This window comes from Canis lupus, chromosome 31 (assembly GCF_011100685.1).
Source record: "Canis lupus familiaris isolate Mischka breed German Shepherd chromosome 31, alternate assembly UU_Cfam_GSD_1.0, whole genome shotgun sequence".
Classification (NCBI taxonomy): Eukaryota; Metazoa; Chordata; class Mammalia; order Carnivora; family Canidae; genus Canis; species Canis lupus.
Genome location: NC_049252.1, coordinates 17,279,665 through 17,292,316, shown reverse-complemented (window position 1 = coordinate 17,292,316; position 12,652 = coordinate 17,279,665).

The following is a 12,652-nucleotide window of genomic DNA, read 5'->3' as shown; positions in this document are numbered from 1 at the left end:
GGCACGTGATCTGATAAGCACTGGGTGTTACATGCAAATGATAAATTGTTGAACAGGACATCTGAGACTAATCATGTACTATATGTTGGCTAATTGAATTTAAATTAAAAGAAAAAGAAAAAAAGGAACTATGAAAATAAAGAATGCTAAAAGAAAAATTAAAAAATAAATAAAAGTAATTTCATCAAAGAGTTTATAGCTGGAAAATTACATATTCAAAAAGAACATTCTAATTACAAATGTCAAGTGCTTTAGGGGAAAAAAGAGCATTAGGGGAGAAAAGAGAAGGATATATAAACCTGCCTTGGGGACTGGAGTTGAGATAGTAATAAGAAATAGGCTTTCTGGTTAAGGTAAGATCTGAGCCACATGCTAAAGAATGAGAAGTCTGAATCCAAGAGAATGGGAAGAGAATGCTCTTTTTTCAGATCAAGAGACTTGTGAAGTTGCAGAGACTTGAAACTAATTGGTAGGTCTGGGAACCAGAAATAGATCATTAAAGTTGGAGTGTAAATTGTGAGATGGGGACTAGTAGAAGATTACATCTTTTTTTCAGTGACAGAAAGCATCCATGTCATGGAAGCCCTTGTCTGCAAGGATTAAGAGTAGGTGGCGGAGGCTGCCCAAAATATCACTGCAGATATAGTGTTTTACACAAAGTTGTTCTATGCATGTTATTGCCTTATCATATGCTGTACAAACATCTAGTAATAGAGCTAGAAAGTTAGAACCCATTTACTTTGCTTTTAGTTATATAATGTGAACCACTTTCAAAATGTAAATAACATTGAATTTCATAAAGTATTATTGATAATACTTGAACTGAGGAGTGTAGAATCAGTGGAAATTTCTGCATTGCCATTAAGCAGGCTTTCACTAGTAGGTTACCTTTGTCACCCTATTATTTTATAAAATGTGTCTTTCTGAACCTGGCCAAAACTATAACTGGTTTAGGCCACCAGGCAGTCTTAAAACTAATGCTGGAAAAGTGAGGTTATAAGCTTTATGGTAAAATTGGAAGTGCTTTCCAACCACTCACATTGAAACAAATCTCATACGGAGATTACCTCCTTAATCTGTCACCTATGTCTGTATGCTTCTCCCCATCAGATCTTTTTCCAAGTCACAGCCTAAAATACTCTTTTTAAAAGAGTAGTTTTATCCTCCACTTCTATCCGCAGTGTAGAATCCTTTAATGGATTAGCACTGTATTTAAGATTAAAAATTAATGATGGGATGAGCACTGGGTGTCATTCTATATGTTGGCAAATTGAACACCAATAAAAAATAAATTTATTAAAAAATTTAAAAAAATAAAAAAATTAATGTTTAAGATAGCTTATCAGGCCTTGCATATTCTAAATTCTCTGTAAGAATCTTTTGCCTCAAGTTTTGCTCCTAGGAATCCTCACTCAAAACCATCTCCACTGGCCTGTTTTTGTTTGTCCCAGCACTAAACTATTGAATGAGAAAGTCTCTCTGCTTAAGATGTTTTTCCTAATTCTCCCCAAACTCCACTCTATTTCAGCAAGTTCATTTGTACTCAACTTTCAGACCTCCACTATATGGTCTCTTACAGAAGGCTCAGCCAACCTCTTTATTGGTCCAAACCATCTTCAGGATGTGACTCACAGCAGCATTTACCTTCCCTTCTAAGCATTTACTCAGTTGTAATTTCACACTTTATTATTACAATTGTTATTTTTATCATTTGAATAATGGTAATTTCCCTTCTACACACTAACCTCCAAGGGGACAGGGACCAGACTCTTTCAGTTCACCATTGCCTCTCCATGGCAATGTCTAATATATAACAGCTACAACAAAAAGTTAAACTCAAACTTTCAGTAAGTCCATGTTTTGTATCTTGAAAGAGTTGCTGGTTCATAGGGTTCTTTAAAGCAAGTGACTGGTAAGTGGTTCCCTTACTCCTATCCGTGATGCAAAATGTTTGAGGGAATGACGATTGAGGGAAGATTTCTGAGTCAGATTGATAGGAACTGTTTTGATTCTTAATCAGTTCTCTACCAAAGTAAGTAGCAATATAAGGATGGGGCTCTTTTTCTAACTTCAAGCTTAGTCAGAAGGTGCTTTTAACTAAATCATTCCTGGAGCTTATTATATACTTTATGTCATTGGAAAGGCATAAAGAATGAGATTCTGACTCATCCTTAAGAAAAGTAGTGACCAGTGACAATAGGAGGAAGAAGGTCTAAAACTTGAAGGTAACTACCCAACAGCAGAGAAACAAAGATGTGCAATTCCTGGGGCCCAGTGAGACAACCACCATTAGGAAGTCAGCACAGGAAATAATCTACAGGGTGATAGGACACCAACAGTAGGAGGCTAAAGCCTGCTCCACAGGGAGAATATGCTAAAGTTTGCAAATTGGGTAGCTGGTTAATTGAAAAACAAAGCCCTTGCCAGGACAATCAAGAGAACCAATGAGAATTCAGAAAATTATCTGTGAAGGAACGGCTTTAAATGTTTATTACTCAAGAGAACACAAAGCTATCTTTCATAGTACCAAAGAATTAACTCTTTCTGATTTCCTCACCTCTTATCTCTCCAACCTCTTTGTTTCAGATGGTGCTAAAATAGCAGAAAAAGGAAGGGAAATTGGTGAGTGATACCTAACAGTTGAAGAACCATAGCTCTATTTCAAGGCAACTAGAAATGAACTAAATAGCTGGCTTTAGCAGGGTGGGGGAGGGGGGAATCTTATCATTGAATGATAGTTACAGTATTGATCAATATGTTGGGTATTTGGGATCCCTGGGTGGCGCAGCGGTTTGGCGCCTGCCTTTGGCCCAGGGCGCGATCCTGGAGACCCGGGATCGAGTCCCACGTTCGGCTCCCGGTGCATGGAGCCTGCTTCTCCCTCTGCCTGTGTCTCTGCCTCTCTCTCTCTGTGTGTGACTATCATAAATAAATAAAAATTAAAAAAAAATATGTTGGGTATTTTTTTAAAAAAAGATTTTCTTTATTTATTCATGAGAGACACTCAGAGAGACAGAGACACAGGCAGAGGGAGAAGCAGGCTCCATGCAGGGAGCCCGATGTGGGACTCGATCCCGAGTCTCCAGGATCAGGCCCTGAGCTGAAAGCAGATGCTCAACTACTGAGCCACCCAGGCATCCCTGGATGGTTTTAATCAATGAATTGAAGGTGTATTTTCATTGTAAAGCAACTATTTGACTTTTTGCTATCTCATAGTGATAAAAAAAAAAAAATGTCATGGAGTCATTCTAGCTTTTCAGTCAAGATTAAGAGGAGAACTATTCACTTTGGGAAGGTTTAAAAAATAGAAGAATGAAGAAAGTTAATTTATAACTACATCCCATGAGTAACACCAATTCAATGTGCCTGTTGCATAGCACTTTATGCACATTTGTGGAATGAGGGAGCTGCATTTTCATCTTGCCTTTTACTAATAAGCTGTATGACCTCGGAAAATATCTGATACAATTGGCCTCATGTGTAAAAATAAGAAAGTCCTTTGGATCTCATAGTCCATTTCCAGTCCCAAATGTCTACTATTCTTTAGTAACCTCAATTGCTTGGGAATCACTTTGTAGAAAGTTTAGAATACTATAATGCTGCCAACTGCTAATAATTACCTTGCATTTTTAATATGGAGATACCAAATGAATAGATATATGCTTGATATCATGGAGCTGAACATTTAGCTGAGGAGAAAGAAAATAGATAATTGCAATATATTTTATAAATGAGAAGATGAAATCTAAGGATACTTATAAAACATTTTTAAGAGCTTTAAAAAATAGATGTTGGCTCTCGGAGTCCCTGAGTGGTACAATAAGTTAAGTGACTTACTCTTGGTTTTGGCTCAGGTCGTGATTTTAGGGTCCTGAAATTGAGCCCTGTGTCAGGTTCCCTGCTCAGTGAAGTGCCTGCTGGGGATTCTCTTTCCCTCTCCCTCTGCCCCTCGCACTAATGATCTCTCATGCGTGTGCTCTCTCTCTCTCTCTCCCTTTCTAAATATATAAATAAATAAATAAATAAATAAATCTTTTAAAAAAATAGATGTTGGCTTTTTGTAAAGCCAGAGTTATACTCAGGATATCGAAAAGTTCCAAGTCAAACTAAATTTGAAAACTAAATAAAAATCTATTATATAAAACTAAGAAAGTCTTTTTTTTAGCAACATGTTTTATATAATAGATTTATTTCTTTGGTTTCATGAATTGCTTATTTGTGTGGGCAATCAAAGCTTAATACCATGTTTTTATAAGCACCTTTGAATGCTTGACCAGTTTAATCTCCAGGTATATGGATTCAATATGCAAAGAAAGGACATGGTGTGAAATGCTTAATTAGTTGTGTAGGGAAGCATTTCATTAGTATGTAGGTAATGATATAAGCTTTATATCTTGTATTTGCTCCTGAGAAAAAGAAAACTTTGGCCTTTTCCTTGTTAATTCCAGTCAAATTTTATTTTGATTAACATTATAGATGTATAAGATAGACATCATAAACTGTTAATTAATTTTGTATCATTAGTAAATTTTACTTAAAAATATCAAGGAGGGAAAAACAAAAAAACAAAAAAAACAAAAACAAAAAAACAAAAAACAAAAAACAAAAAAAAATATCAAGGAGGGGATCCTTGGGTGGCTCAGTGGTTTAACACCTGCCTTTGGCCCAGGAGTCCCAGGATTGAGTCCCATGTCGGGCTCTCGTCATGGAGCCTGCTTCTCCCTCTGCCTGTGTCTCTGCCTCTCTCTCTCTCTCTCTATGTCTATCATGAATAAATAAATAAAATCTTAAAAAAAAAATCGGGGAAAATTCTGCAAGATTAAACTTTGAAAAATATATGTGCTATCTTGAAAAAATAATATGAGAATATTTCCAGGGGGAAGGAACAAGATCGAATATTGTACTGCATAAACAATCACAAACAGTGAATTACACAGCACATATAATGTGAATTTTTAAAATATTTATTTATTTATTTATTTATTTATTTATTTATTTATTTATTTTAGAGAGAGAGAGAAAGAAAGCATGTGCAAGCTGGGGAGGGACAGAGGGAGAGGGAGAGAGAATCCTCAAGCAAACTCCCTACTGAGCAAAGAGCTCACAACAGGGCTTGATCCCAGAACCCTGAGATCATGACCTGAGCTTGAATCAAGAGCTGCTGCTTTTCCAACCTAGCCACACAGGTGCCTATAATGTGAAAGTTTTTTTAAAAGCCTTAAATTGTTTTGAATTTTCCATCTACTTTATTTTTAACCGTATAAAATTTTAAGTTCAAGTACACGAAAATGTGTAGTGCTAAGAGACAGAAGTCATAAATCTGTAAAATACTGGTCATTCATATAGGCCATTGACCCAAACAAAGGTACCCATTCAGACTGATGGAGGAAAATATGACACAAAAAGTCCAGATTACCTGTTTTATTTTAAGATTGCTATCTTGGGTTTTGATCACCAATTTCAATGTGCATGTAGTAGGGTGAGGGTTCCCCCACACCAACAAACAACGTTCAGGATATTGGCTAAATTTCCTATAATTCAACTCAATTCTGACACTATCTGCCCAGAGAAAGCATCAGATTCCCCAGAGGGCAGAGCTCAGAAGACTCCGTTCTCCCCAACTTCAAACACTAGTCACAAGTCCAGGTTGTTGCTTGTATTTCTGACCATATGGCTATAGATTATAGATTTCCATCATGGAGCCTCCTCCTTGGGTTCTGTTAAAGAGGCTTACAGAATTTAAACACTTTATTTACTGGATTACTAATTTATTATAAAAGAATATATTTTGGGAACAGCCAGATGGAAGAGATGCATAGGGAAAGGTATGCGGAAAGGCCGCAGAGCTTCAGTGCTCTCTGGGAGCAAATCCTCACATATTCATCAACTTGGAAGCCCTCCAAATTCCCTATTTTTGGGTTTCTATAAAAGTTTCATTACATTGGCATGATTAATTAAATCATTGGCCATTGGCCATTGACCTAACCCCGAGTCCCTCTTCTCTCCCTAGAGGTGAGTGGGATGGTACTGGAAGTTCTAACCTTTTAATCACTTGGCTGCTTTCTCAAAAGATCAGCCCTCATACTTGAGTGATATAAAAGTCACCTCATTAACAGAACAAAAATCATTTTTTATCTCTCTCACAATTTAAGAAATTCCAAGGGTTTTAGCCTCTGTGCCAGAAGACTCAATATATATTTATTATAAATCCCAGTATCACAACAGCTTAACAATTTTTCTTATTATTGAAAACACAAGAACCACCCTTTTTTAACAATAGTAAAATTAAAGACATTCAATTAGTTTTTTAAATATTTACAATATTTTGGAACATCTAAGCATGTGAGGATACAAGTGAGAACAGTTTTGAAAAAAATATATATCATATTTGGCATAAGTTAGAGTACAAATTTAAATTTTGGTTAACCATGTTGACCAATACTCTCAGTAAAAATTCAGAATGATATTAAGAAATCCAAGTTTTAAGAAGTCTGACGATAGAGAATTAAAATTAAACTCGGGGCACCTGGCCAGCTCAGTTGGTAGAGCATGGGACTCTTGATCTCAGGATCATGAGTTTAAGCCTCATGTTGGTGTGGTGCCTATAAATAAATAAGTAAATAAGTAAATAAATAAATAAATAAGTGGAAATGCATAAGAGGTTTTTTAATAATCTCAGTAGGCACCGGATACAGTGTGAAAGACTGACATGACTAGAGCCATTTTAAAACAGAGCCAGAGCTGTGCCTGCAGAGAAACTACTGTTGCCACCTTTGTTTGAACTGGGCCAAAACCTTTGGATTTGGCAAAATGGCATTTGTCTAATGAAATTGCTTGAGAAGTCAGAGGGTGGAGGGACATCCTAATCACAGGCTGATGGTTGTAGACTTTCTAAAGATAGAATCAATGGTCAATCAATGTATAATCCAGAGTAATTTAGCTTGTTAAGATCCACAGAAAACTTTTTTCCCTCATATTTCTTCAACTCATAGAATTTCCCTCTTCCTTTTTCTCATAAAAACCCTGTACTTTCACTCTATCAGCAGGACATTACTTGAGTTTCTACCTGAATCTGTGCTTCCTGAAATTCAGTTCTTTGATCCCAGGAAACCCCCATTAACTGCTAATTGTGTGGTTCTTTATTTTCGGGTTAACAGATGCTAAGTAATATAGTATGAAGAGATCAAAATGGCAGATGAAATTTGGTGAGATAGAAAGTGGGCCAAAATAAATGCTGCTTTATCTGACATATTCTTTCTTCATAGTTCTTCTATATATTGAGAAGAAACACATTTTCATAATTTACCATATACAATTTAGTGAAATGTATTACTTTCATAATATACCATATATTACATAATGTACTTTAAGGTCTCTTCAACACATCCTGCAAGAATCTACATAATTCTTTGAATGCATCAAAGTGTAAAGACAAGATGGATGCCATCTAATAAATGGTCATACACTTAGGCTTCGCTAGAGCTTATAATTCTTTTAAAGAAAATATCTGCCAGGGATTGAAATTAGTAAATAATAACATGAGCACTCACTGTTGTGTGAGGAAACCTTTGGTTTCTGTCAGCTTGTTATATAATCTACCAACATCCACAAATTTCAGCAGAAACATATCACTAACTCAGTCTCTATGTTGATTAAATTGTGGCTAAAGAAAAATGATACCTAGAGAAATTAAGAATCTCTTATATCAGAAAACTACACACTTCTTTTTATTTGGCTTGTCCAGCCATTTCCTTTGTCCACTAATAAAAATGCTTTACGGGTCTTAAAAATGTTCTAAATATCTATACTTTTCCTTACAAGAAGATAAGACTTGCAGGAAATCATTATTGCTGTGGAAGCCAGCCTCCACTATTGCCCCAGTATGGTTCACCTGGTGGTGGTCAGGCCTTTGTCAGGTCCCTTCCAACACGGCATCAAGCTGACTGGTATAACCAAGAGGACACTCTGGAAATTACAGAATATGACTTCAAGGCTAAATCATAAAAGGCATATTAATTTCTGTGTCTATTGCATCATTCCCTTTGGGAGAATTCAGCAGCTATGTTGTAAGTCATCCCTAACACCCCTAAGGATAGGGAGGAATATGTGGTGAAAAACTGAAAATTCCTGCCAACAGCCAGATCAGTTTGCCAGTTCTGGAAAGGAGCCCATCATAAAAACAGATCCTCCAGCCATAGTCAAGCCTTCAGATGTCTGCAGCCACAGTCATAATCTTAACAGGATCCTTATGAGAGATTCAGAGCCAGAACCATTCAGCTGAGCTACTCCAGGATTCCCCACCCACAGATACTGTGTGAGATGATGTTTATTGTCTTAAACCATTAAGTTTTTGGATAATCCCTTGCGCAGCTAGAGAACTAACACAAATGCTAATCATAGTGGTAATTTACATCCTAAAATGTGTTTGCAAACTGTATGTATTGGCATATTTTATTCTTTATGATCACATTTCCACTTGTTCTCCAGATATTTAATTTTTTAAAATTTATAGATGTTAGAAAAAAACTACTTGCTTCACACAACGGGCCATTTCATCAAGAGAAAAACAGTGAGTTGATGTTGATTTCTTCCAAATTCCCGATATTCCCTCAGAAATATTTTTGAGAGCCTAGTATGTGCAGATGGAGATAATAATATATAAAATGCCTTCCCTCATGCAGATTACATTCCAGAGTGGGGACATAGAAAGTGAAGAATGAAGTGAATCAAAGTGTGGTGAGTAATATGGAGAATAATAAACCCTCTGGCAAGAGGAGAAGGTTTCCGTGTGATATGAACTGACATGTTTTAGTAGGATCCCAGGGCTCCCAACACCAACAGGCAGAAGTCAGGCAGCTCACATAGTTGAGAAAACTACCAGTGGGTGCTGGAAAATATAGCTGCTGTGTCTAGAAATTCAGTATTGTACCTGAATTTTCATATCAACATTTCCAGTTGAAAATGGGCAATGTAGCTAATTGTTGGATTTAGTCATGAGAATAAGCTCTAGCCATAAAATGTCAAGCGGAAAACAATGAAAAGTCTGTAATTTTACCATACTTGCCAACTAACAAGTTAGCCCGCTGTAGAAAGTCAAGGATTGGGGCTCCCCTGGGTGACCCAGTGGGTTCAGTGTCCAACTCTTGATTTCAGCCCAGGCCATGATCTCAGAGTTGTGGGATGGAACTGCACATGGGACTCCATGCTCAGTGGGGAGTCTTCTTGAGATTCTCTCCCTCCCCTTCCTTCTGCCCCTCCCTACTCCCCCTCCCCCCAACCATGTGCACGTTCTCTCTCTCTCAAATAAGTAAATAGTTTTGAAAAATAGTCAAGGACCATACTGCCATGCTAAGTCCATTCTGTTTAGTGTTGGGACAGAATGTTGAATACATACCAGGGCAGACTAATAATATACAGATGACTCCTTAATCAGAGACAAACACCATTTATCATCCGTATTTGTTCCCTATACATCAATTCCCTCAGGGCAATATAACTAGAGCCAGAAGTTATCTGCACATGCCATGAAGTGCATCATAGGATAAAAAGGTCAAAATTAGTAAACTATGATCTTGTGTGGGGCTGCTCATGACCTGTCTATCCTCCCCTCTAGAGAAAGAAAGAGCAACAGGAATATTATCTTCATTGTGATATATAAGGAAATATGACAGTGAAAGAGAAGCCATCTCTATGTATAATATCCTGGGGTATAAACAAATCCCTCCCCCCACAAAAAGGAAAAAGACTTAAATATCCTGGACTGTTTCCTTACATAAAAATTGACTGTACATGCTTTTGCTCAAGGGACTCCAGCTGTACAGGAATGCAATTCATGGGAAAATGTCTTCCAACACCAGAAAGGCTAAAAAAAAAGAACATAAGGCATTTTCAGATTTGATACTGAGTTTCAGGCTCTTCTTCAAAAAAGTGGAAGATTCTGCAAATATATAAGCAAGTCAGGTTCTGGATAGACAAGAGGAATGCTAATAACTGCTAAAATTGACCTCAAATGTGTCTGATTTATTGGCACCATAATGTGGACAGAAACTTAATTTTTTCTCATGTCTTCATTATTCCACCGTTTTGATTTATTTCAACATCAAGCTCTTTAAAATATAGTAACAACAGTCTCAGAAATCATGTAAAAAATAGCATCAACAGCAATAATGGCAGAAGCAACAATAATATGTTTTAAAAATAGAAGAGATACTGTATTTTCCAGTGGCTCTATTTTGTGAATGAGGAAACTTTTATTAGAAATCTTCTAACAGAATATGCTTCTCATTCTATTGTTTAGTATTAGATCACATGCCTTTTCCTCAAACTGCCAGTGGTGTAGAGTGTGGAATATACCAGTTGGCTTAATCAACTAAGGTGGATATGGAAATGACCACCAGAGGGTGCAATGGGAATGGTAACTACCCTGGATTTGGAGGATCAAGAAACATTCTGAAATACCAAACTGGGAGGTTAAGTAGGAACTAAATAGTTGAAGACAGTGAAAGAAAGTGTTGCCCATAGAAAATACAGTATAGGAAACAGATGGGGCAGGTGTAGAATTTTTTCAGGAATAGAAGGGAGTTCAATTTAAATGGAACTTTGATTTCAAGAGTGTAGTTTCCAGAAATAAGACCAAAAAGGCAGGTTAAGTTTAATCACAAAGAATCAAGCATAAGAATGTTTAAATTTTCATAAAGCCTATATTTGTATATGATCCCATATAACAACTCCAGAACAATTGATTCTTTAACTCCATATAACATATATCTTACACTAACATTAATTTCAAAATTTGGAACTATTTTTATAAAATGTATTCATATTTATTTCAATCTTCTGCCTCCTTAACTGAGAATAAGTTTTTATTATTTCATACTGTCTTACATGAGACTTGAATTCAAGATGAGACCAATGCTTATAGATGATGAAGGAATGGAATATATTAATCACAACAAAACAGAAATGTTGGAAAGGATAGTAACTTAGTAGTTTTTCAATAAGTTTGTAAGTGATGGTTATATTATCTCTATAAAATAGTTCATGTTTCTTCCTCTTTCAAATATTTCCAAGGCTTTTAAGGAGAATATTTTTAAATTTACCAAGCATTTGTTTTGAGTTTCTGATCTTCTTTACCCTACTTGGAGTCATATTGCAGTTACAACAAACATAGAAGCATGTAAGATTTTTAAGGATAAAGAGTTGCAAGCAATTATACTTTCAAGATGGTTTTAGTGACATTTAGGTCCTCTGAGGTTTATTCTCATGAGTAGTAACTGCATGAAATATTCAGTCCAGATAAAAGATTTTTCCTTCTTCCTTCATTTTTATCCCATCACAATGTAGTAAGATATGCTTTTATTGACAATATCAAAATGGGAAACATTTTTCAGAAGAAACCTCCTGAATCAAAATGAATATCTTAAGACACACTCTGTTAAATTAAAATTTATTTTCATTAGAATTTGATAAACAGAGTCAAAAAACAATTTTGCAAAACACACAATACACATTTTTTTGAATTCTAAAATAAGACACATTTCTAATTGAACACACTAGACAACAAAACATATTTTATGGTATTTTTTAAAGATTTCATTTATTTATTAATGAGAAACATAGAGAGAGGCAGAGACATAGGTAGAGGGAGAAACAGGTTCCCTGTGTGGGACTCGATCCCAGGACCCGGGGATCACACTCTGAGCCGAAGGCAGATGCTCAAGCACTGAGCCTCCCAGCATCCCTGGTATGTTGCTTCTTGAAAGTAAGTTATCACTTTACCTGATTGTAAGAGATTTTGGCTGTTCCATATTTTACCTTTAAATGCAGTTCTGTCAAGGGATGGAGAAAGGGGGGTCATAAAAACATAAATGTCATATGAAGAAGGATTATAAAGGAAGAAATAAGCAGCTTTCATAGAACTGTCAGAAACCCTAAACTATGAAATAATAGGTATACGTCTTAGCAATAGGCAATTACTGGAACCAAAGTATGTTACTGTAAGTCAGAATGAAAGCAAATGTCCTTTTACAGTTTATTTTCCATACTGCCTTTGGAGAAGATACCACAAAACTGTTGTGGTTTAGAATTTTTATCTTGAGAAGACTATGATTGGTGGGTTCACATTAGCATCAATTAGCTCCCTAGAAGGAGAAATATAATTTTAATTTCTTTGGTTTAAAGAATTCACATGGATATATTATCATGAGTTTTTCCCCTAGGTTGGCCTGTCCTGCTCACTTTAGTGTTATGGAATTTAAGTTTCCATGACAGATACTCCAGGTAAGAATAAAAATTATGGCTCTGAACAGAATCATTCAGAACTTAAGTGTAGGAAAATTCAAAGGTAAGGTATACAGCAAGCACAAGAATTGAAACTAAGCCACTGTCACAATATTATCACTTCTTCCTGCTTCATTTGGCATCAGCAATGAGCGTTGGAGATTAGTGTTGGAGGGAGTCAGAGCAGGGACAACTCCCAGGACATCACTGGAGGACATTAGAATAAAATTGAGTGACAACTAGAAAGTACTAACATATTTCACCAAAATTGCAATTCTTTTTTCCACCACTTAAATGAGCACCAGACATGAACAATGACAACTAGATTATGATGTATATTTTTGGAAGTAAAAGTACACAGTTCTGTTTTCTT